This window comes from Notamacropus eugenii, chromosome 7, assembly GCF_028372415.1.
Source record: "Notamacropus eugenii isolate mMacEug1 chromosome 7, mMacEug1.pri_v2, whole genome shotgun sequence".
NCBI classification, from domain to species: Eukaryota; Metazoa; Chordata; class Mammalia; order Diprotodontia; family Macropodidae; genus Notamacropus; species Notamacropus eugenii.
The window spans coordinates 164412572-164437119 of NC_092878.1; the positions used below are offsets into that span (position 1 = coordinate 164412572).

General features: G+C 41.4%; 1 long non-coding RNA gene across 1 annotated transcript in view; it reads right to left on the bottom strand.

Annotated features, from left to right (window-relative positions):
* Window positions 1-23031, bottom strand: part of LOC140514881 (uncharacterized) — a 58118-nt gene extending 35087 nt beyond the window's left edge. The window contains exon 1 of the long non-coding RNA XR_011970764.1: window positions 22692-23031. This is a non-coding gene — a long non-coding RNA (uncharacterized lncRNA). The remainder of the gene's footprint in view (window positions 1-22691) is intronic.
* Between the last annotated feature and the right edge of the window lie 1517 nt (window positions 23032-24548).

A 24548-nucleotide genomic window follows, 5' to 3' on the forward strand; every position in this document is an offset into this window, starting at 1 on the left:
CAATCAAATTAGGATCTTTTGCTGTTTTTGTTTTACTAAAAGTCCCTCTGGTTGAATAATGTGTTTAAAGAAGATCTTTCCCACTCATTTATGGGCCTGCCCATTGTGGGAATCTCAATTAGGAGAGTTGTTTAGGAGGGTCCCAAGTACCTTTTGTTTTTTCTGTTGAGGCATTGGGTCAGAGGGCTATGCCCTCTAGCTCTAAAAAATGTATAAATACTCTGAGGGTGAGGTTTGACTTTGGGACTTAGTCTTTATAAAAAAGTTTGAGTGCCAGAGGAGGACTCTGGGAAACCACTTTAAGAGTCCCCTGGCTTTGAAAACCCAGATGTCAGTGCTTCCCTCTCTGGTAACCATGGTCAAACAGTTGGACTGTCTGTTGAACTCGGGCAGAGGAAACCATGTCTGTTGATCTTTGATTTCTCTGTATTTTCTTTGAAGTTCAGGATGCTGACTCCCTTGAACTAGGTGAATGATATATGTATCCTTGGTTAAAGGAATGATTCATGTGCCTGATTAAAGTGATTGTTAACCCCTTGAAAGTTGCTTTCCTTTCATGAATGCAGATCTAAGAACCTGTGATTGCAGGGCCCCCTGTGTATGTTGGGGTGCTTAACCTCCACCCCTTAATTTGAAAATGACCTTAACATACTTACGGCACTCCACTAGTCTTAACTCAAATACTATTACAAATTAGTCAGGGTAAACCCAAGTGAACTGCCATGTAAGAAAAATAGAAGAAAGGAAGCATTTATTTAGCACCCACTTTGTCCCAGGTACTGTGCTAAGAACTTTACAAATAGTACTTCATCTGATCCTAACAGCAGCCTTAGGAGACAAGTACTATTATTATCCCCATTTTGCAGTGACTTGCCCATTGACACAGTTAATAAGTATCTGAGGCAGAACTCAAACTAGGGTCTTCCTCACTCCAGGGTGAGTGCTTTACCCACTGTGCCACCTAGCTGCCTCCAGCTGCCTATAGCTTTCTGTGTCATCTGTGTCTTTGTAGTGTCTTCTTCCCTTTAAAATTGTGTTGATTCCTTTAATTTCTAAATCACCTTCATTTCTAAATGTAACTTTCCCTCAACCCCTTGCCAGAGAGCTAACCACTACCATGAATAAATAAATAAATAAAAAGGGAGTAGGGTGGATAGCTTGGTAAAATCAACCAATATGTCATAGAAGTCTAACTTTATAGTATTCCCTACCCAGTCTAGCTCTGCAAAGAAAGGAAGGAAGTGCCTTCTCATATCTCTTCCTTGGCGCTTAAGCTTGGTCATTGGAATTTCACAGCATTCAGTTTGGGACTTTTTGTTGTTTATTACTTGTACGTCATTGTGGTCATCACACATATTGTTTTCCTGGTTCTGTTTACTTCACTTTCCATCAGTTCATGTAAGTTTTCTTGTACATCTCTTTACTCACTCATTGCCTTTTATAGCAAATAATATTCCATTCCATTCATGTGCCATAATTTTTAACCAGTCCCCAGCTGATAGCTTTCTATTTACTTTCCAGTTCTCTATTACTAAAAAAGTGTTCTTATGAATGTTGGGATGCATATGAATCCTTTCTTTTAGTCACTGACCTCTGTGGCACAGGTGCCTAGCAGTGGTATCTCTGGGTCAAAGTCTATGGTTATTTTAGTAAATTTCTTAGCATAGTTTAGGATTTTATTATTGAGAAGTTCTGTGACCTTAAAAAATTGCCAGAAAAATGTCTAGGCTTGATATCATATTGTTTCCCTTTGCTCACCTGCTTGAGATTTAAAAAGTTACCAAGAAAAATAAGATAACCCCATAAATTTAATGTAATTGAATCTCAGGGACTGGTGAGAAGTTGGCAAATGATTAGTGCCAAGCTTCTCACATTACCAACCCACCTGTTTTTAATGTTTCTTACTAATCAAATGGTATAGATGATACCATCACTGCAGAGAGAAGAAGATAGGATCCAGAATGAACCTTCAATAGATTTGATAAGACTGAAGTAATTTCCATCACAAAAATCCTGGCAGACCTGACTTTTACACAGAAAGCTGTTGGGACCCTTCTCTCCTGGGTCTAGGCATGACCTAGAAAATGAAGGAATGGCATTCAAATGATCCTACTAAGTCTTTTCTTCTCTTGTTTTTCTTGGCTACCTTGCAAAGGTTCTGATGGACTGCTTTTAATTGTTTCAGGAATCCCAAAAGGAAATAAACACATTCTTTTGTGGCCTCCTGGATTCTTTATTTATTTAATATGCTCGAGTGGCACTGTAGGGAGTCAGTAATAAATTCCTAAGAACTTTTACAGCTTACCATGGCTCACTTTTGAAATCTTTGATTCATAGGAAAAATAAATATCTACCTTTTGTTGTAATTAAATAAACTCAATTTTTAAGTTTAAATTTCATTATTAGAGTATAAAAGGTTGTCTTACAGTCTATGGCAATCATTTTTTTTAACTAAATATCGTCAGTCAAAGTGTTTCCACTGAGTCAAAAGAGAGATTTATAATGATGATGCCAAAAGAACAAAAGCCATTTTTTTAAAACGCAGTATAATATTTTTATGGTAGCGTTACCACTAAAATTCAATGTTAACAAATTTTAAAAGCACATTATAAAAGCTAAAGATGCACACATTTATTGAAAAGGAAAATTAGACGCTATTCCTGATCTATCTTAACATCACAGTTTAATTCACGTTCCGACATGCTTTAGGACTGAAAATCCCTATATGGGTTGATTTAGATGCTCTGACAGGCTGGACAAAACAATCGCAATTTTGACTTTGACATGTATAGTTCTTTCATTTGCTTTAGTTTATCCAATCCAGGCAAAAGACAGTCTCTAGAAGCATTTTCTCTAGTTTGAAAATGTTCTCACCCCATATTCCCACTGCACTCTGCCTTTGGTACAAAACTGCTTTGGAAACCAAGCATTCATTGGCTTAAAACAAGGCATCTGCTGTTAAGGAGATTGATTATTCCAGGGCCTGACCTAATTGGGAGATTAGATATGGTTCTCTGCTCTGGACAGCACGGTTTATAGAAAAATGGGGCAGAAAAAAAGAGGGGGAGGACTTTTCCTGGACTCTCACTGGTTCTTACAAAATTTTAACTAAAGCAAACTAACCCAAAATGGTGATAAATTCTATTTCTAATGGTGGCAAAGTGAGCGATAGTAAAAGACCCAAATTCAGTGAAAGCACCAAGCCACATTCTACTCTGTAACAAGGTGGTGAGCATTTCCATGCTTTGCACCAGCCAAACATCACTCCATAATAAGCAACTGAGCCAATACTGCTATTTTAAAGAAGAAAGAGGAGACAGGGAGATTAAGCAAGTCCCCCCAGTCATGGAGCTGGTTTCTTTCCTTTAGGTGTGTTAATATGCATGCCTCCATCTGATGGGGAAGGGAGATGGGGGTGGAGAGGGAGGGGGAGGAAAACCACTTGTTTCCCACAAAGAAAGCTCCCTACCATCTCAAGGTTGTATCCATTTCAATGTAGCTCCTGCCTTTGAGGTGGCAGTGTTTTCTGAACACAGACATCACCTCATGGTCGGGGCTAACCAGACCTTTGTTACTGCTATTCTCCAATATCTCAGACTCAGGTCATCCATCCAAAAACGTGACAAAGGCCCCAGATTCTCATGGAAATCACACCGCCCAAAAGAACTGCCCCCTCCGTCCACGCAGACACAGATTCATGACCTGCCTTCTTTTTTTGTGTTCCCATCTTTTGTTTTCACCTAATCTGTCATGCTCAGGGGGGAAAATGTTCCCTCACAGACTTAAGCAAAACTTTATGCTTTTATATAGACCATAAATCATAGGAACAGGAACCTCCCTGGGCAGTCAGGGATCACAAACAAGGTAACAAATGGTGCCGTCTTTAACCCAGAGAAAAGAGTCAATTTGATCAGAGCATTCGGATTCCATTTTCCAAAAGGAGAGTTACTTTTTTCTTACTTTTTCTTGAACATCTCTGATAAAATAATGTTGGCGATGTCCTCTTTTATTGAAGGAAAGAGGAAGTAGCCTTGAAGCAGAAGTATTAAAGAAGAAAGGGTATAGATGAGGATTTATCATTATACTGAGTCAGATCTTGAGAGTGTATGTCCCTAAAGGCTTTGTTTATGCCTCAGGAAAAAGGAGCTGGATGCAAAGTCCTCAAAAGTTCTGAGAATCACGTGGTTGACTTGGTCAGCGTGGAAGCTAGATTGTGGAAGCCAAATGCAGCAGGGAAGGCTCTTCATTTGGACACTTTGCAAAAATATTAGTTCCCAGAATCCTTTTAATTTCCCCCTGTTAAATAGATATTTGTAACTTTTGATGACCCATAGGTATGCTGGAGTCAGCCAACACACACTCATGAGAGTCAATTGTTTAATTTTCAACTGTGAGCATTTAACATCTCAGAAATTGACAAATGCCACAAATCAGGAGTTGATGTACTGCTTTGTTGATAATTCTAGACTTAAGAAGAAGGTAGAGAAAATGTTAAAAATATCAATTAAATTAAAAAGTGTGCTCTGCAGCTACTCTTTTCTTTAGGAAGATGATTGTTAAACATTTGCTAGCCCATGGAAGGAAGGAAGGAAGGAAGGAAGGAAGGAAGGAAGGAAGGAAGGAAGGAAGGAAGGAAGGAAGGAAGGAAGGAAGGAAGGAAGGAAGGAAGGAAGGAGGGAGGGAGGGAGGGAGGGAGGGAGGAAGGAAGGAACTGTGTTGCCCAACTAGAACTGGCCAGTTGGGTCCCCAGAGGGGCAGCTACTACTACTCACAGGTTCTTATTTGTCCCAGGAACTCTGAGGGTCTTCCCTTCCCAGACTGATTTTATTTTTTTGACTAGGTAAAAGAGGCTATTCTTTGCCTCATTTTTACTTAGCCTTAATCAGTGAAGAAAAACTGAGACCTGGGGAAGACCTTAGCTTAAAAAGGCCAAGGTTTCCCACTACATCTGGCACCATCTCCAGTCTTCCTGATCTATACCTGGACACTGGACTCAGATGGCTCCAGAAGGGAGAGTGAGGCTGGTGAGGTGGAGCAGCCCTGCCTCACTTAAATTCAACTCACTTGCAAGTCATGACAGAATGAAGGACAAACAACAAAACAACAGCAACAATGCACCCCTGTGACTCACCCCTGAATACAGAGAATACTAAATTTTAATTTAAAAAATTAGCCTAGGACATCTTAAGCTATTTTGAAAGTACTTTATTATACATTTTTGAAGTGCATATTAGCAGAGTCAAAATGACAGAATGCTATGAATTTAATCTGCTTTTTTCCTTCAGTGCCCGTATTTCCATCCTCTCAAAGGTTCTTTACAGAGAAATACCAGGTTGTTCTGGTTGCTCCAGAAAATCTAGGTTCCCCGAAGTCATAGAAGAAAAAGAATATTTTTGTTTTTGTTTTAAGACCAAGTCTCTCCATTAGGAGGTGGCACAATGGATAGTGAGTTCTCAAATTGGGCCTCAGACACTAGCTGTGTGACTCTGGGCAAGTCACTTCACCCTCTTTGCCTCAGTTTCCTCATATTGAAAATGATCTGGAGAAAAAAATGACAAACCACTCCAGGATCTTTGCCAAGAAAACCCCAAATGGGGTCATAGAGAGTCAGACTGAATGACTGTACAACTGAAATGACTGTACAACTTCCTATCTGGCCCAGGCAAGAAGTGTAGGAGCTAGTCCAGACTCTGCTCCTCCACGACAGCTCTGGGCCAGTTTGCCCTGCCTTAAGCACCTGAATTGGCTTACTCAAATACAGAACTCAAGAGATCTGCCAGTCTCAGCCTCCCTTGTATCTGGGATCACTGCTCTGTACCAGCAATGAGGAATGATCAAAGGAGCAGGGTGCAAGAGTCGGAATGCTGACCTTCTCAGTATGATTCTTCCCAATGTGGTCTTGGCTAAATCCGTTAACCTCACTGAGCCCAATTTCTTCCTCTGCCAAAAAAGGGGTTGGACCAGATAAGAATCTAAGGTGCCTTCCATAGGAAAACATTTCATCTGAAAGAGGGTGATGCTAAGGTAAAAGTGTGTTGGAATTTTCCAAACAGAATGGTTAATCACAGAGCAGATTTTATCATCAAACTTTCATTTTAATGAGTATAAAAGGTAACTCAATTAAAAATGCATTTAAGTGTAAGTTGTAAAGCAATTATTTATCTAAATGGCAAGAAAATTACAAAGAACACTGGGGTTACACTGAGATATCGTGCATCAAAAGAAAAAAATCATTTCTTTGGTTTGTGGAATAAAATGGCACCTTTTAGAACCACTTGCTTCTTACCAACAACTTCAGTGACATTATTATCTAAGCATAGACGAGAAAAGTCAAAACCCTCCATTCTCCAAATATATTCTCATGGCTTTGACCTGGAATAGCCTCCTTCCCATTCTTTACCTGATGAAATTTCTGATTCAGTGCTCCTTCCTCCAGGAAGCTTTCTCTGAACTCCTCAGCAATAACCTATTCCCCGATCCAATTTGATCATCTGTTTGTTTTCTGCCTCTTTAACACATTTCTTGAATTACTTACCATTATCATATTGAGTATATGTGCCCTTTATTGGAATCAATAAACATTTATTAAATACCTACTATTTGTCAGACCCTGTGCAAAGTGCTGGGGATACATAAAGCTGTTCTCAAGGAGTTCACGATAAAATGGAAACAACACATAAAAAGAAATTTAAAAGGTGGGGGGGGGGGGGCAGGCTACTCTGTCTTTTGCCTCTTTTTGTATCCCCAGGCTTAGCAACATTCACTGGAACATGGTAGGTCCTTAATAAATGTTGATTGATTAAAATGATCCAAGTAGATGTGAGTTTCTGAAGTTATTTCATCTTGTAGAATGATGAGTTTCTGGAGATGATGAGGTCCAGGAAAGCAGTTAGGTGAAAAAATAAGGAGATTCTCTGAGTATTCTCCTTAAATGATGGTGGATCAAGGAGAAGTTCCCAAATGTCCATCACTGACCCTTTCCAACCAGAGAGAGGGAAGGACCCCAGGGACTAAGGGTGCTGAATAGATGTGAGTTTCCAAGTTGAAATACTAGCTAATACATTCTGTTAATGTCTAGGTTAGTGGTAGGGAACCTGTGGCCTAAAGGCCCTCTGTGTGTGTTCATCCTTCCTTGCTGAAAAAGACCATGCCATCAGAGAAATGATGACATGACTTGCACTTGACTTTGTTTTGAGTAAGAGAAGGCTGTGCAGGTCACCAGCTTCACTTCTCCTCCAGGGTCATCAGAATCCAGTGACCAGATATTCATCAGGGTGACTGGAGATGACCCAGGATGAGGCAATTGGGGTTAAGTGACTTGTTCAAGGTCACACAGCTAGTGAGTGTCAAGTGTCTGAGGTGTTTGACTGGATCCAAACTTCATAGAACAAATCCCCTTCATAAAAAGGTGTTCTGTAAAGTTTGGGTTCAGTCAAATAGCTATACTTGAAGACTTAGAGGGGTACATGTGGCCTCAAGGTTGCAGGTTCCCCACCCCTGGTCTAGGTCTTAGAAGCAGGTAGAGCTTTGGACTTGGGATCAAGAAGTGTCAGTGTTTTCTGAATACAGACATCACCTCACAGCTGGGACTAACTAGACTTTCATCACCAATATTTCAATCTCAGGTCATCTGTACAAAATGTGACAAAGGTCCTGGATTCTCATGGAAATTGTACCCCAGGAAACTAACTGTGAATATAAGTTGCAAAGGAGGTGACAACCAGCTTTGCTAGATGAAATTTCCTCACCTATAAGTTCCTTACACACAGGTAATCACAGATCCAGTCACTATCATCATTCATTTCACTAGGAACAACAAGATGGATGGGGGATGGGAAATGTTAGAGAAAGGAAACAACAGATTAAAAAAGATAAAATTAACAAGTGACCAATATTTAAACGAGTTCAGGATGTGGTTGTTAGACCCAACTGTAGAGAACTAAGTCTCATTTTTCTTATTCCCTTGAATTCTCCCCCATTCCTTCAAAGCCTGTTTGTTAATGTTAATTAGCTCTATTTTCCACTTCTCTTATTGTTACAAGGTTGTAGTTTGTCTCAATCTTGGGAAATTTGCTTCCCAAACTTTCAACAAGTGCAGGAGTGTAGGGCCTAGGGTAGGTAGTTCCCTTCTTTAGTCTACTCGTTGGAGTATTTTCACTGATTCTTCATCCAAGACCTGCTCCAAGTAGCGTTAGAAATGTTCTTTTGTCTTCCGCTTCCCTGCTAACCCCCTCCACACACACACACACACACACATACACACACACACACACACACACACACACACACACACACACACACACACACACACACACACACACACCCCTTCACAGATGAAGATTCTCCCCTATCTGAGCCTCAGAATATCTTGACTGCATACCTTCTGTCTTCCTCACTCTCTACTCCATCTTGCCCACCAATTTTTGATTAAACTTCCTAAATAAAATATCACTTCAATCATCTGAGACAGATTTGAAATTCAAGATCAAATTTCTGACTCCAGTTCCAGCACTCTATTCACACTACATAGCCTAAATAAACACAGGAGTTTTCCTTTAGTTCATGTTTTTAAGAGAAACATAGATGAGTGTACAGAGCCATCCTTGGAATCAGGAAGACAGGGGTTCAAGTCCCACTTTTGACACAAACCAGCTATGTAAACTTGGTCAGTCACTTAACCTCTCAACATAGATCATTTTCGACCTTAGTTCTTACTCAGCTCTTGGTCACTGAAGGGATATGCCTCAGACAAACTGGGCCTTGAGAAATGACCTTAAATCAGAAAGGCCAAGATCATCCACTGCATCCTGGGTCATTGCCAGGCATCCTGACTTTTGTCTTGCCACTGGACTTTGATGGCTCTGGAAGAGAGAGCGAGGCTGACAACTTGGTGAGACTCTGCCTCACTTAAATCCAATCCACATGCATGTAAGGACATCACCATTGTGATGTTTGGTCTTTTTCAAAATGAAGGACAATGCAATAGCCACAAGCACTTCTGGAAGTTTCAGAGAAGTCTTAACCTGAATTGCACAGGGATGTCTTCCTTTGGGGGCTCTTTATCAATGAAATCGTGACTCAAGCCTCGGTCCTCCCTCAAGACACTCTCCAGAGTCTCTACTCAGCTGCTGGGAACAGTGCTAAGCACTATGGTAAAGAGTGTCAAGTATCTGTGGAAAATCCCAAAATTATGGCTTTTAGTTGTGTTTTTTGCATCCTATAATTTCAAAAGTTTTTTTTTCTTCTGCCCAAATTGACTAGAGTGTCCTTATTTTATATGGATTCCAGAGGGCTGGCTTCCCCATCTCTATTCAAATAGTAGAGAGGAAAACGTGATCCCTCAAGTAATGCAGCCAGAAACTACTCCCTAAAATCATGCAAATAATGAACTATGGTGGATGTAAACTAGTTTGCTTACGGTTAATATACGGTAATAAAAGCATTTAACACGTTTAATTTGCTTGTTTCTATTTTTAATAGCAACCATGCTTTACTAAAACTTAATAGGAGCGTGGTTCTTTCCATTTCTAGCATGTCCTGGAAAGCCCCTGTGCTGTTTTAGATTTTATGCTAATTTGAAATCTACTGAGTTGTCAGGACTCATAGGCAGGGGAACCACCCCTTCTGGGCTTGTTATGTACATATATTCACATACATCCATATCTATATATGCAGAGCCTAGAAACTGAGGAGTTTCTTGGGGAAAATATGTAATATGTTAAATATGAATATCACGAACATATACATAAGATTCAAAACTATCTGATCAATAACTTCTTTGTGAATCCCTAAAAAGGAGAATTCTAAAATATGACTAAAAATATATTATTCACTATTAACCAATGGAATTCATGATGTAAGATAAGTGTTTTCATGTGAGAAAGAGCCAGAAGGAAATTTTTCCCTCTGGAAATCTCCACATTAACTTAGGACACAGCAACCTTTATTTTAGCATATAATATAATCCAGTTAAAAGTGGACCACTCTTATGTAACTGCACCATTACCAGTTCAGTTGGACATTTCTACTGACCTTTGTAGATCATAATTTATTAACAAAATGCTACAATTTGCATTCCTTTAACATTATCATCATGTGCAGGATTTGATAAATAAGGAATGAGGACCTCTTAAGAACTAGAAAAGCTGTTTTGTTTTATTTTTAAATTCACAAATAGTATTTTATTTTTTCCAATTACATGTAAAGTTAGTCTCTAACATTCATTTTTATAAGATTTTGAGTCCCAAATTTTTCTCTCTCCTTCCCTTTTCTCCCCCCTCCCCAAGAGAGGGATATATCTGATATCTGATATAGGTTTTACAAACATAATCATGGAAACATATTTCCACATTAAAAAAAAGGAATTTTTTACATTTTATCTTAATCCTTTATAAATGAGAACCATAAATTATAAATAAGCAATTTCTACCAAAAACTCCTATGTCCACAAGATAATCTTAAAATAATTATAATCCAGAGAATGGGTTATAGAGTTTTAATTGTATCTCCTTCACAATAAAGTAGATTTGTACGTACAACAGATCAAACAGAATGCTTAGATTTCTAGTAGCATCATTTTAGAAAAATGGAGCCATAGTATTAAGTATACTGCTTCATGAAGTCATTTGGGGATCCCACTCATCCCCCTTAACAAGTGTACAATAAGGCACTGGAGTGAACCTCATCTAATATTACAGCTGCAGCTTTAATGAGATAAAAGTTGAGTGGAGAGGAGGGCATGAGGGAGGTTGAATGAGTGCTTGAAAGCTCATGGATTTTCACTAACATTTTCAGCTCAATACAAACTTGTGCATCTGTTTTTTCAAATGACTTAAATAAATTAAGATTTAAAGCTTAATAGCCACCCTAGAGGTGGAAAAGCTATGCAGAGTAGTAGATTGATAGTGGCCCTCAAGTTAGGAAGACCTGGGTCTTCCTTGGTCCTCTAGTCAAGCCCTCCCTCTGACACATGTTGACTGTGTGTCCCTGGGCAATGTATTTGCCCTGAGCAGATCTCTATCACTGTAACTTACAGACCCATCACCCATCAACATGGGTCAATAGAATTTTCTCCCTAGGGATTCCCTATTCCAGTGAAATCCTAAATCTGGATCTGATAGGAAAAGGATTCCAGTTCAGAGGATAAAATGAGAAGGTCTCTCCTTGTGGCCAAGCAGGTTTGCTTATTGGAAAGATATCACTTGACCTATCAGTTCTGAGCCAAGTGTGTGTATGTGGGGGAAAAGAGACAGAATGATGAACTTTAGCTTCCAGCATGAAAACAGAGAGTGAGTAAATGAAAAGCATTTATTAAATGTTTATTTCATGCTGTTCACTATGCTAAGTACTGGGAATACAGAAACAAGCAAGTGACACAGTGCCTGCCCTCAAGACGCTTATGCTCTAATTGGAAAAGATAACACATAAACTGGATCGAGGCTTGGAAAGAGGGACCATAACAATGGAGCAGATTGGAAATGGTGGACAAGTGGTCATTGTCAGATGGTTCTGGAAAATTTAAAATGAAAGCTCCCTTCTTGGAGACCAGGCCAGACAAAAGGGACCAGATGGCAAGAAGGAAACTGAGGTAGCAAAGATGAGATGTGCAATTACTCACATATTAAGTGAGGCCTTTTAAGTTTTATCACCTCTGGTCTCTGTGACCAATGGGTCTAGGCACGTCTTTCTTGCCACAAAATGGCCTCAGAGATGGTAGGAAGAAGAAAATGAGACTCGTTTGTCATTGTTACTCTACCAGAAAAGAGATAATTGATAATTCCCCAAAGAAATCATTTATGAAAAACAAATAGAAATACTCCATGCCAGTTCATTTCATCCTTCCCACTGCCTGTTGCTGGTGTTCCTTCATTTTTGAAGGGAACCAGTGTCATCATCGGTGATGTCATGACCTCAGAGGCTGGCAGTCTTAGAGATGAAGACACCAAATCTGCTTGTTCAAGGTCACATAGGTAGTAAGCATAAGAGGTAACATTTGAATCCACATCCTTTGACAACTAAGGCAATAAGTATTTCACTTCACTATGCTTTCTCTTAAAACTTCTGAACAAGTTGCAGTGCTTTTGTGTGTTTCTGGAGAGAAAGTTTAATAAAGCCTTACCCTAGGGTCATTGGCTTCACAGGGTCTCTGTAGCCCTCCCTTCTTGGACTCTCCACCTCCCACCTCACTACAAGGTCCACATGTTTAGAACATCTCCTCAGAAAACACATCATCTTTTCTTTAACTGAAGATGAACTCCAATATGAAAGTACAGATAACACATAAACAAGGTTAAAAGAAAGCAAGAAACTCCCAACGGTAAGCAAGCCAGTTCTCCAGGCAGAGACGAAATGGAAAGTAGATCAACTGACCAGGGCCCTAGAGTGGCGAGGGAGGGAAGCAGCAAAATCATGACTAAGCAAATTACTCCTTAAACTGGTCACGGATTCAGAGAAGTCTCTAATGGCTTATGGATCTATCCTTTTTAGAGAGTGATAACATTTAGAGAGCACTTTGCAAAACTGCAAAAGAACAGCACCCTTTACTTGCAATCAGTAAGGCATTGCATGTCCACATCCTCTGGCTTTTCTTCTCTTTAGGATCTTGAGCATCCTTGTCTCACCCATTTTTTTCCTCCCATGATCCTTCACTTGTTCTTCTGGCGGAAAAAGACCCTTCCCATCATTCTCCTTGCCAATAAGGGGCTATAAAAGGAGTCCTTTTCCGCTATATCTGAAAAGAACCTTAGAAATAATTGATTTTAAGCTTTTTAATTTGCAGTTGAGGAAGCAGAGGACAAAAGTGGTTCAAAGACTTGTTCCTGGTTACACAGAGGTCAGTAATGGCAGACTGAAGACCAAAATTCAGATCTCGTGATTCTCAAAATTAAATTAGCAAACAGTGTTTCCATCTATGCTATATGAACCCAGAGGAGAAAGAAGGTCAAACATTAGTGGACAAGGAAGTGTGATCTTTAAAGATTTATCTGCTGCAAAATTTCTTTTATCCCTACTTTCACCATTTTTATGAGCACCAATGGGCACTGGTCCTTGGAGGAAGCCAATTCCATGATGAATCAGAAGTGATCAACAAGGAGACATCTATGGTTTTTCTCTCATGAGATGGGAAGGAAAGGGGGAGAGGAGGAGGAGGAGGAGGAGGAGGAGGAGGAGGAGGAGGAGGAGGAGGAGGAGGAGGAGGAGGAGGAGGAGGAGAAGGAGGAGGAGAAGGAGGAGGAGTAGGAAGAGCCTATATGTGTCAGACTTCAACCTGAGTCTGGTTCCCTCTTCACTACTCTCAATTTTCATGGAACATTTTAAAGTGGCCATGGAAACAGACCATATACCTTGTTGATATTCTTAAGTAGATAAAAAATTTAAATATACTCTCATTTAAATAATAATTAAATGAATTATAAGAATTACCTATACTACTAAAGAAGAGCCCTTTCTTTCCAACAGTTATCTGGGAGAACAGAACTTCTGGAGAGTAGGGATATATTTTGCTTTTTGTCTTTGGGTTCTCAGCATCTGGCAGTGCCCAGGACATAGCAGACATTTAGTACATGTTCCTTCAATGAGTGGATGCTGAAGAGGGTGAAGGGGACCTGGGGATGAACTGGTGCCTCTTATCTTAAACTTACTAGCAGTGAGACTGGCCAAGATATTTCATCTTCATGAGCCTCAGACACTTCCTTCAGTCTCCCCTCTTCAATTTGTTGATAGCTGATCCAGTGCAGGGCGTTCCCTCATTGGTATCACCCCCAAGTTGATGAAATTATAGATTTTCCAATAATCTCTACATGAGCCTGGCCCAAATATCATGACATCATTTTACAGAAGGGAAAACTGAGCATCTGGCTAAATGACTCACTCAGAAGCACACACTCGAGAAAGTCCAAGAGGCAGGATTCAAACTCAAGGGTCCTGAGTCCCAAAGGTCACCCCAGATCTGTCACATTAGGTTTCTTTGCAGATCAAGAGGAAGCATAGACATACAAAGAAAGCAAAGAAAGCACTTAACAAGTGTGTATCCCACCTCCACCCCACCTTCCTTCCTAATTTACTGAAAACAAAATCACTCTTGTATCCTAGGTAACCGCCAAAAGAAGGCTAGGAGCTATCCTATACTTGACCCAAAGTCTAGACTTGATTCTAAGTAAAAAAATAAAGACATTAAGTGTATGAATGGGCTGGTAGAAAAGGACTGATGTACCCTGTATGTAGCATTTATTATATGGACTTTATTTAAATTTATTTATTTAACTTTAAACATTCATTTTTCACAAAATTTTGGGTTCCAAATTTTCTCCCCATTTAACCCCTCCTCTCACCCCAAAACACCGAGCATTCTAATTGCCCCTAGCACCAATCTGCCCTCTCTTCTATCATCCCTCCCTTCCTTTGTCCCCATCTTCTCTTTTGTCCTGTAGGGCCAGATAACTTTCTATATCCCATGACCTGTATTTCTTATTTCCTAGTAGCAAGAACAGTACTCGACAGTTGTTCCTAAAACTTTGAGTTCCAGCTTCTCTTCATCCCTCCCTCCCCACCCATTCCCTTTGGGAAGGCAAGCAATTCAATATAGGCCATATCTGTGTAGTTTTGCAAATGACTTCCAAAATAGTCATGTTGTGTAAGACTAACTATGTTTCCCTCCATCCTATCCTGCCCCCCATTGCTTCTATTCTCTCTTTTGATCCTGTCCCTCCTCAAGAGTGTTGACTACACATTGCTCCCTCCTCCCATTGCTCTCCTTTCCAACCTCCCCGCCACCCTGCTTATCCCCTTCTCCCCCACTTTCCTGTATTGTAAGATAGGTTTTCATACCAAAATGAGTGTGCATTTTATTCCTTCCTTTACTCGAATGTGATGAGAGTAAACTTCATGTTTTTCTCTGACCTCCCCTCTTCTTCCCTCCACTAAATAGTCTTTTGCTTGCATCTTTTATGAGAGATAATTTGCCCCATACCATTTCTCCCTTTCTCCTCCCAATATATTTCTCTCACTGCTTAATTTCATTTTTTTAAGATATGATCCCATCCTATTCAATTCACTCTGTGCTCTCTGTCTCTATGTATGTGTGCATGTATGTATGTGTGTGTGTGTGTGTGTGTGTGTGTGTGTGTGTAATCCCACCAACTACCCAGATACTGAAAAGTTTCAAGAGTTACAAATATTATCTTTCCATGTAGGAATGTGAACAGTTCAACTTTAGTAAGTCCTTTATGACTTCTCTTTGCTGTTTACCTTTTCATACTTCTCTTCATTCTTGTGTTTGAAAGTCACATTTTCTGTTCAGCTGTGGTCTTCTCATCAAGAATGCTTGAAAGTCCTCTATTTCATTGAAAGACCATTTTTTCTCCTGAAGTATTATACTCAGTTTTGCTGGGTAGGTGATTCTTGGTTTTAGTCCTAGTTCCTTTGACTTCTGGAATATCCTATTCCACGCCCTTCAATTCCTTAATGTAGAAGTTGCTAGATCTTATGTTATCCTGATTGTATTTCCACGGTACTTGAATTGTTTCTTTCTAGCTGCTTGCAATATTTTCTCCTTGATCAGGGAACTCTGGAATTTGGCCACAATGTTCCTAGGAGTTTCTCTTTTTGGATCTCTTTCAGGTGGTGATCAGTGGATTCCTTGAATACTTATTTTGACCTCTGGTTCTAGAATCTCAGGGCAGTTTTCCTTGATAATTTCATGAAAGATGATGTCTAGGCTCTTTTTTTGATCATGGCTTTCAGGCAGGCCCATAATTTTTAAATTGTTTCTCCTGGATCTATTTTCCAGGTCAGTTGTTTTTCCAATGAGAATTTCACATTGTCTTCCATTTTTTCATTCTTTTGGTTTTGTTTTGCAATTTCTTGGTTTCTCATAAAGTCATTAGCCTCCATCTGTTCCATTCAAATTTTGAAAGAACTATTTTCTTCAGTGAGTTTTTGAACCTCCTTTTCCATTTGGCTAATTCTGCTTTTGAAAGCATTCTTCTCCTCATTGGCTTTTTGAACCTCTTTTGCCAATTGAGTTAGCCTATTTTTCAAGGTGTTATTTTCTTCAGCATTTTTTTAGGTCTCCTTTAGCAAGGTATTAACCTGCTTTTCATGCTTTTCTTGCATCTATCTCATTTCTCTTCCCAGTTTTTCCTCCACCTCTCTAACTTGATTTTCAAAATCCTTTTTGAGCTCTTCCATGGCCTGAGCCCATTGAATATTTATTTTGGATGTTTGGGATATAGAAGCCTTGACTTCTATGTCTTTCCCTGATGGTAAGCATTGTTCTTCCTCATCAGAAAGGATGGCAGGAGATATCTGTTCACCAAGAAAGTACCGTTCTATGGTCTTATTTTTTTCCCCTTTTCTGGGCATTTTCCCAGCCAGTTACTTGACTTCTGAGTTTCCTTTCCACACCCACCTCACCTCCAGATCCACCCAGCTAGTGCTTGGGGGCTGAGATTCAAATGCTGCTTCCCAGCCTCAGGGTTTTCAGCAGGGGCAAGGCTGGTATTCAGTGTGAGATTAAGTTCAGGTGCTTGGGTTGGGGCAGAGCCACCCCACTGGCTTAGTTCCCTCAGGGGATTTATGTGGAGACCTTCAACAATGGATCCAGGCTCCTGCCTGCTTTGGGAGCCCCTGTCTACTGCTGCCTCCACTGCTGCCTCCCGAGGGGCCTGAGTTATGGGGGCACCCCACTCCCCTCTCAGGGAGCTGAAAAGATCCTCTCACTGACCTTTGGTGCTTGTGGGTGGAGGGACCTGCGCTGCTGCTTGAGATTCTGTCCCTGAAGCCTGCTCAGATCTGCTCCCCTCAGTGCCACGGGGCCAAGGCAGGGCTGGGCTCTGCTCTGGTGTTCAACGGACCTTTGGTGTCAGTTTTTCAGGTCTCTCTGGAACAGAGATCTCCTCCATTCCATTGTTCTGTGGCTTCTGCTGCTCCAGAATTTGTTGGGAGTTCTTCTTTACAGATATTTTATGGGCTGTGGGTTAGGAGCTAGCATATGTGTATCTTTCTAGTCCACCATCTTGGCTCCTCCCTCACATATAGACTTTTTTGAAATGGAAATTTATTGTTGTATATTTTGAATCCTCTCAAGTTCTGCTGTGCAGATGGCAACGCTTTTTTTATCTTTTCTTATTTTGTATTATTTTAGTTCTACTATTTAAGTTTCTATTTTTCTTTCTGTATCTAAGTTTAAAATTTTTTAAAATTTACAAAAATAAAAAAATGAGGATTGATTCAGGGGGCAGAGCCAAGATGATGGAATTAAGTGAGATTTTTGTTTAGCTCTCCTTACATACTCCTCTAAATAACTTTTAAAAGACTGTCAAACCAAATTGTGAGTAGGATAAACAACAAGTCACAGTGAGTCATTTTTCCAGTCGAGGGCAGCTTAGGTAGAGAGAAAGAGGGGTCTACAGGTACTGGGGAAGAGGCTAGTGGGGAGTATGACAAAAGTAGGGTGTAGCAGAAGTGATCCTGAACTAGCTGTGGCCCTTGGAAGTCACAGCAGTAGCAGCTCTGGTGGCACTGGGAGCACCCAGCCTAAAGGGCTGGCAAGGTGACTGAACACCTGATCAGAAAGAGATTCCAGGGGATCCCTATGTTAACACTGGGTACAGGATCAGGCACCATTTGACAACCACTCCAGTGCCTTTAACAAGAAAATCCCAGATGAAGAGTTGTACATAGCTAAACAAAACAATGATCGGGGTTAGATAATAAATGTTTGAATATTTAAACAAAAATATTAGGGGTGGGGGGTGACATTTAATGATACAGAAGACCTTCAAGCATTCCTGATGAAAAGACGAGAGCTGAATAGAAATGTGACATTCAAAAGCAAGACTCAAGGGAAGCATGAAAAGGAAAACACAAGTGAGAAATCACAAGGGCCTTACACAACAGGGAAGTAGGAGGGGAACAGCTAAGAGAAAGGGGGGTGGCTAAGAGGGATAATGAATTAAGGAAGGCAGTGGTCAGAAACCAAGGGCCACTGATTCAATCACCCAATAGACTAGCATTTATTAAGCACCTACAATGTCCCAGGAAAAATCCTAGGCTTTGGGGATACGAAGAATGAAACAATCCCTACTCCCAATGAGTTTATAGCAATGGAGAGAAGAAGCATTCCAAATTACTTAGAATGTAGACCTACAAAAATCAACAAGTATTTATTAAGCACTGACTACATGCCAGATCCTAAACTAGGTGCTGGGGATATAAAAAAGATGATGAAACATTTCCTGAGTTTAAGGAGAATTCTATTAGAGAGGAGATAAATGTTCATGGATAAGGAAATATAATGTATAACAAGTAGTCTGGACTCATTCCCTATCAGGCCTCTAAGTATACTACTGAGGAGACTGGTCAGAAGAGGAGGAGGTCTTTCTCTAATGCTGTCCCTTTGAGCCCCCATTCTAGTGCTTTCCTTCTATTATTTGCCACCAGTAAATAGTACTCCAGTTCCGTTTAACTAATTGACATCAATTAGATTTTTACAAAGGATATGAACTTTGAAGATACAACAATCCCAGAAGCACAAACATTTCTTCTCTAAAACCTTGGAGACACTTTCCCCTCTGTCAGCTCAGTCTCTGTGGAGAGCAGATTATTTGTGCATGTTCTAATTCTCTACAAGGCATTTCCATAATTCATCAGCATAAATCAGATTCCCCAGACTCTTCCACGTGGGGGAACTGCATCAGCTAGGTATTCTGGCATACTGACAAAGACTGCTCTCATTAGCCAGTCTTCTCTTGTACATACCATGTTCTCCTGGCCCGAAGGAGGCTCTCAGTGAGAGAGTACCAGTCCCCCCTTTTAAGTAACTACACAAAATAAATATGCTGTGATGGTGGAGGATGGAGGTAGATTGCAACTGGAGGATCAGGAAGTAAAAGATGGAGGTATTTGATGGGAGCCTTGAATGAAACTAGTTGCTCCAGGAGGCAGATGTGAGGAAGGAAAGGATTCTAGGCATGGGGGACAGCTAGCTGAAAGCAGAGGAGGGAAATGATGGCATGTCCTATACAAGGGAGAACAAGTGGGCCATCCTGGGTTGAGTGCAGAATGTTTGAAGGGGAGGGATGTGTAATCAGGCTAGGAAAAGAGACTGGAGCCAGACTATGAGGGCTTTAAATCCTCCAGAGAGCAGGCAATGAGGATTTTTTGTGAAGTAAAGTGATGTAATCAGACCTATACTCTTGGAATTTGAATCGGGTGGCTTTATAGAGACAGATTGGAGAAGAGGGAGCCTAGAATCAGGAAGAATATTTGGGGGACTCATGCAATACAAGAAGAGATAAGGACCTGGACTAGGGTAATCGTGGTGTGAATGAGAGAGAACAGGATGGATGGGAGAGATGTCAGGGAAATGGAATCAAGACCTGGCAACTGATCAGACAGGGAGGAAGGCAAGAGGTGAATGAGAATGAAGAATCAAGGATGACTCATGGTTCGATAACCTGGTGGTGCTCTTCACAGAAATAGGGAAGTTTGGAAAAGGAGGAGTGTGGGAAGGAAAGATAATGGATTTTGTTTTGGACATGTTGCCTTTGAGAGGCCTACAGTCCATCCAGGTGAACATAGATGCAAGCAGCTGGAAATGCTGGACTGGATCCCAGAAGAGATTCAAGGGCTGGATATGTAGATTTGGAAATTATCAGCATAGAAATAATTGAATCCATGGGAAGTGATGAGATCACTAAAGAAAAGATGAATGTTTGTGATAGCGCCTTAGGGCACACCCTCTTTCCTAGGGTGAAGGAGGTTTAGAGTAGAAAGAGACCTCAGAAGCCATCTAGTCCAAAATATGAGGAGATTAAGGCCCAAAGAGGTTAAATGGATTGTCCAGAACCACACAGGTGATACGTGACAGAGGCAAGATTTTAAACAAGATCCAGTCAATCAGTCAAAATGAAGCACTTCCTGTGAGCTAGGCCATGTTCAAAGATACAAAGGAAGACAAGAACAGTCCTGCCTTTAAGAAGTCCACGTTCTGCTATGGGACACAAGACGTAAATAACTAGGCCCATACACGACATATGCAGAGTAGACAGAAGGTAATCTTAGCCCAGGAAAGGCCTCCTAGCATAGTTCTTGAAGACAGTCCTGGAAACCAAGAGACAGAGCATGGGGGCCAGCCAGAGCAGAAACGTTCAAGGAAGTGTCACGTTCATGGGAGGTGATGGTAGCTGAAGTGTCTGGAAGGGCCTGAAATATACGAAGGCCTTGAAGGGAGGAAGGGGACAAGTGTGAAGGGCTTTCAAAGGCAAACCAAGAAAGCATTTGATCAGCTCCTTTAGGATTTTATTCTAAGGGGGTGTGAGCTCTTTTGTTATTCACACCAGACAAGAATCAGCCTGAGACACCCTTAAACCCTATCTGTCTCTCAGCTTCTCTAGACTGTGTTTGTGAGCTTCTACTTCCAAACTCATTGAGTTGTCTGATCTGAGAAGCATAAGGAAACTTGGTTCAGCTCCAGGTCACTCCCCTCAAGTCAATCTCGGTCCATACAATTCCCACTAGGGTGAATCTGAGTGTCTGAGGAGAGCTGACGATCTGTGTCCCTCCCACTAACAAAAATTCTCCCCTTCCCAGTGGGTCTGTGATGCAAGGAGGAACATAAGCACCTGTATTCTGATGGAGTAACTCAGGAGGCTGCCCATCCAACCACATATTGTGCAACATGCGTTTTTCTTCCACACTCCTTGTTTGGTGAGGATAATTAAATGACTGGATTTCACTGAGGATACTTCATAGTGTTTTGGGATTTGATAGAATTAGTACAATATCTGTACAAGGCCTTTTTCTAATACATCACTGGCACATCTTGGGTCAACACCAGAGGCACAAAAGCTTTCATTCACTCTACCAAACTACAGAGGCTTTGGATACAAGAGGTAGAGGGTTCAAATTCCATCCTTGAAACTGTTTATGTAACTGGAGAAGTCCCTCTTCCATTCCGGACCTAATTCCTCATCTGTAAGATGAGGTGTTTGGACTGGATGGCTATTAAGGGCCCCCCTAGCTCTAAATCTATGATCCTACGAGTATGAGTCAGAGGACTGACAGCATCTACTCAAGACTCAACTCAAATCCCATCTTATGACATACACACTAAGTACATCAGAAGATAGAGGGCCAGGCAATGGTATTTTCCATGACAGAGAACCAGGACACTGAAGAACATATCTGTATTTCTTAGAAGGGGCAGGGTGTTTGAGGACACTGGGGGGTAGGGGAGGAGAAGAGGAATATTATAAATTATTTTATTAAAAACTTTGAACTGTATGAATTCATAACTTCCTAGGTCTCTGTTTTTCATCACTATTAGAAGTTAGCAGAACTATCTAAAATGAATGCATTTTTAAAACTAGAAATAATAGAATGAACATTGGACTGTTAGGAGCTCCGTATTGCTTCCTCTTCTGTAAAACCGAGAGGGAGGGGAGAATTGTGAAGGGGGAGGGAGTGTCAGAGATCCATGACTAAGAACCTCCAAAGTGCTTTCCACCTCTAAGAACCAAGTTTCCAAACTCTTAGGATGAGAATTTTAATGATGCCTGTTTCATAGCTAAACAGTGCCATCTTCTGGCCAATTGGTTTAATGTCCAGAAAGATTTCTGTTAAACCAAAATCCCCCTATATTGGGGGGGTCCCACTTGTCCACAGAATGAAAATCCTATTTAAAATCAGTTCTTTTTTAAGCCAAAATTTCAAGAATGAAAGACTTCTTCAATATTTTCAAACAGCACAGCAATATGCATGAGGTTAGGTTGCACTGTAGTGGATAAAGAGCCAGGTCTAGAGTCAGAAAGACTGCTCTTCCTGAGTTCAAATCCGGCCTCAGACACTGACTAGTTGTGTGACCCTGGGTAAGTCATTTAACCCTGTTTGCCTCAGTTTTCTCATCTGTAAAATAAGTTGGAGAAGAAAATGTTAAGCCACTCCCAAATCTTTGCCAAGAAAACCCTCCAAAGGGGTCATGGAGAGTCTGACATGACTGAAATGACTGATCAGAGACTAGCTTTTATGACCATCTGCTGACTGAGCTAAAACAAATTACCTAACCTCTCTGGACATTCTTTAAATGAGAGTGCTGGAATAGTGGCTATTATTGTCATCATTATTAGCATTATTCTGGGCTATACAGAACTAGGCGATGCAGTGCACAGAGCACTGGCCACGGAGTTAGGAGAACCTGAGTTCAAATCGAGTCTCAGACACTCACTAGCTGTGTGACCCTGGGCACTTACCCCAATAGCCTCAAAAATATTAGTATTATTCATTTTAACAAATAATAAATAGAATAATTATGTAGTATGTGATATAATAAATATTAATTTTTGGCATTTATAGAGCACTTTAAGGTTCACCAAGCACTTTGTAATCTCATTCAATCCGCAAAATAAATCTAGGAGGTATGTTATTATTATCTCCATTTTACAGGTAAGGAAACTTAGGTAAAGAGAAGTTAAGTGACTTTCCAAGGGTCACACAGCTAGTAAACGTCTGAAGTGGAATTTGAGTTGAAGTCTTCCTGGCTGCAGGTCCAGTGCTCTGTCCACTGTGCTAAAAGTCAACTTTTGGACTCTGGCAATTAATTTGTTATGTTGAAAAAGCTTTACATTTTATAGCACATAACCACATAAGTTTATTTTAAAAAAAAAAGTTACTTCATTTTACTTAATCCTTACCAAGTTGCCTTTTTTTATGGTTGCTGGCCTCCTGGGACATTTGCTTCTCCTTCCATCTTAGGTGAGTCTGGTAAACCACTCTAGAGTAATTGGAGAAATTCCACCCAGCTGCTCCCAAAAAGATTCGGTGAATTGAAGACTTAATTCTAGAGACTTTAGAACACCTTGTCAATTTGGCTCAGAGACACCTTTCCCAGGTCTCAAAGGAAAGAAAAGATAGTCAAGTTTGTCATCGTTGCCATATCTGAGTGGTGTCAGTAGGGTTTCTGACTCTGGATGGAGACATTCAGAGTGGGGGAAACTGCCCCTCTGGTCTCCTCCATATACTCTGGGATCTGGTGACACTGACCTCCTCGCTGTCCCCATCTGGACTCAGGAGCATTTCTCTGGCTGTCCCTCCTCATCTTTGCCCCTCTACAGGAAGCCTTTCCTGGTCCTCATTAAGGTTACTTTGTTTCCTTTGAGATTACCTCTCATTTACCATGTATATATCTTATCTGCATATAGTTTGCATTCTGTCTCCTCCGTTGCTCGGTGAGCCTAGAGAAGATGGGGGGTTGTTGGGGAGGTGGCTGGTGAAGGGAGAGTGTATTCAAGTACATTTTGTAGAAGAGCTGCTGTGGAGGGGCAGCTGAGTATCACTGGATAGGGATGGGGCCATAGACCTCCGGTCAGACATATGGTTATATTGGTAGCTCTTCATTCTATACTCAGCCATCTCCAGTCCACTTAGCTCTTGTCTTGTCACCAGACTCTGATAACTCTGGAGGACAGATGAGGTTGATGACTTTGCACCCCCATTCACTGAAGGTCAAGACCTCACCCTCCTGATGTCATCGTCTTCTTTCAAGAACATGTGATGAACAACAACTTTAATAAGCAGCTGGTGTGTTTGAAAAGGGAGATGACTTGGGCTCAGCTGTCCTAAATTCAAATTCTGCCTCAACCATTTACTTACTCCAGGGGTGACTTCGGGCAAATCTTTTCAACTTTCGGCTCCTGTTTCATCCTGTAGAAAAAACACGTGATCTCCAAGGTCCCTTCTTGCTCTAATTCCTATGAGATGTTTACTATTAGAATAATAAGACTTTGGAAAATATATTTTGGAATATAATATTGGAATAATAGTAATCCTTTGGAAAAGGTCAAGGTCTTTGGCATGAAACGGTCAGTTCATTAGTCACCTAGGCAATGGGTCATAAAGAAAGGCAAAAAACAACCAGTCCCTGAGGTCAGGGCGCTCCCAGGCCGCCGTCGCCGTGGAGATACTTCACTCAAGTGCACAGAACGGATTTCCTTTTAAAGTCCTTTCCAGGTAAACTGCGCAAACTGTCAGCGGAGCCAGGACGCGGCTGGTTTGTGCATGACCCATGGGCAGCCGCCAGGTGGCGCCGCAGCGCACGGAGCGCCCGCCGAGAGGCAGGCCTCGGCTTCCCGCAGTCAGACGTGACGTCAGACTTTCCCCAGCTGTGTGGCCCTGTCTGACTTAGTTTCCCCATCTGTCCAAGGGCCGGGGAAGGAAATTCCCCCCCCCCAGGATGTGTGCCCAGCTTCTCCTCGCGCGTCCCGGGCCGCAGCCCGCCCTTCAAACAGCGGGCGCCCCAGACTCGGATCCAGGCCGGGGCCTCCTCGCCCGCGCGCTCGCGGAGCCCCGACCTCAGTTTCCGAATCTGTGCCGGGGCCGGGGAAGTGGGCGGGACCTGCTTTCCGCGACTCCACTCCCGCCCCCCCATGCTGCTAGCAGGAGTGCGCCTGCGCGGCGTAATGCGCTAGAGGCGGGGTGGAGCTCGTGGGGAGAGGCCGCGCCTGCGCCGAGGGACAACGGCTTCCTTCTGCCCGCAACAGGACGCCGGAGGT